Source organism: Arachis duranensis, unplaced genomic scaffold (assembly GCF_000817695.3).
Source record: "Arachis duranensis cultivar V14167 unplaced genomic scaffold, aradu.V14167.gnm2.J7QH unplaced_Scaffold_96046, whole genome shotgun sequence".
Taxonomy (NCBI): domain Eukaryota; kingdom Viridiplantae; phylum Streptophyta; class Magnoliopsida; order Fabales; family Fabaceae; genus Arachis; species Arachis duranensis.
The window spans coordinates 16,079-17,644 of record NW_026265241.1 but is presented as its reverse complement, the minus strand read 5'-3'; the positions used below and the strand labels follow the sequence as shown (position 1 = coordinate 17,644).

The window sequence follows — 1,566 nt, the reverse complement described above, 5'->3', positions numbered from 1 at the left end:
CCTAAGAGGACCCTCCATAGATCAAGGAGGGAAGTAAGAGGAAAAAGAGTTGTTGGTGCTAAGGAAGAGGAAGAGTACTTTGAAACAAACATAGAAGAGAACTTGGAAAACAATCATGAAGGTGAAGCTCACAACCATGCCAGAGAAGGCCCTGCAAATCATGCTGGGCAAGAGAGGAGAGTTCTAGGCTCTTACATCAATCCAAACTCAAGAAACTGTGGAAGTAGCATCCAAAAGTCCACCATACATGCCAACAACTTTGAACTAAAACCCCAGCTCATCACCCTTGTTCAGAATAACTGCTCATTTGGAGGAAGTGCCCAAGAAGATCCCAATCAATATCTAACCACCTTCCTGAGAATATGTGACACTGTGAAGTCTAATGGAGTCCATCCAGATGTCTATAGGCTACTTTTGTTCCCTTTTTCACTTAAGGACAAAGTATCCAAGTGGCTAGAGTCTTTCCCAAAGGAGAGCTTAACAAATTGGGAAGATGTGGTGAACAAATTTTTGGCAAGATTCTACCCTCCTCAAAGAATTAACAGGCTGAGAGCTGAGGTGCAAACTTTCAGGCAACAAGATGGTGAAACTCTCTATGAGGCATGAGAGAGATTCAAGGACTTAACAAGAAGATGCCCACCGGACATGTTCAATGAGTGGGTTCAACTTCACATTTTCTATGAAGGTCTTTCTTATGAGTCAAAGAAAGCTGTAGACCATTCATCAGAAGACTCTCTAAACAAGAAGAAAACCATTGAAGAAGCCATAGATGTCATTGAGACGGTAAAAAGAAGCCATAAAAAAACACCTCCCACGCGTCCGCGTCACCCACGCGAACGCGTGCCTCAAAATCGACATAAAAAGGGTGTATGGCCGAAAGTTGAGCTAGAATTGGGCTGGACTCATGCTAGTAGCACAAGCCCTACCACGCGAACATGTTCCCCACGCGTCCGCGCCGTTCTTTAAAACAAGGCCATCCACGCGATCACGTCCACCACGCGATCTTGTCACCCAAATTTTTGGCAAAATAAATTTTTCACCAGAGAGTTGCGCGGCCGCGAGGCTGCACTCACGCGGAAGGCACGAATCACTTCACGCGAACGCGTGGGTCACTTCATCGAAGCGCTACCCACGCAACCGCATGCCCCACGCGCTCGCGTCGCCTGCGCCGCACAACTTATCCAGATCAGCGCCAATTATCTTATTTTTTCTTTTCTAATCCTAATCTCTTCTATCTTTTCTTCTTTCTTCTTCCTTTTCTTACTTTCTTCTACTTCATCTCTTTAACTTCTCATCCCTCTTTACTTCCATTCTATTTCATTTAATTTATTTGCATATTTTTATTCATTGCATTATTTTCATTGGTTTTAGAAATTTATTTGGGTCATTATTTTGCTTGTGGATTATTAAGAAATTGTTTGACAATTATATATTATTTTTTTTAGGGTTGCTTGCATGTTTAATTTATTACTTTCCATACCTTATTTAACATGCATGCTTTGTGTTTGTGAAAACGCCCATATGGCATTGTGCACTATTTTTAGTTTCTTTTAATCTACTACTCTA

General features: G+C 42.0%; 1 non-coding gene across 1 annotated transcript; it reads right to left on the bottom strand.

Annotated features, from left to right (window-relative positions):
• Nucleotides 1–543: 543 nt before the first annotated feature.
• LOC127744704 (small nucleolar RNA R71) lies at nt 544–645 on the bottom strand. Its single transcript, XR_008005632.1, has one exon. It is a non-coding gene; the product is annotated as a small nucleolar RNA R71 (small nucleolar RNA).
• Between the last annotated feature and the right edge of the window lie 921 nt (nt 646–1,566).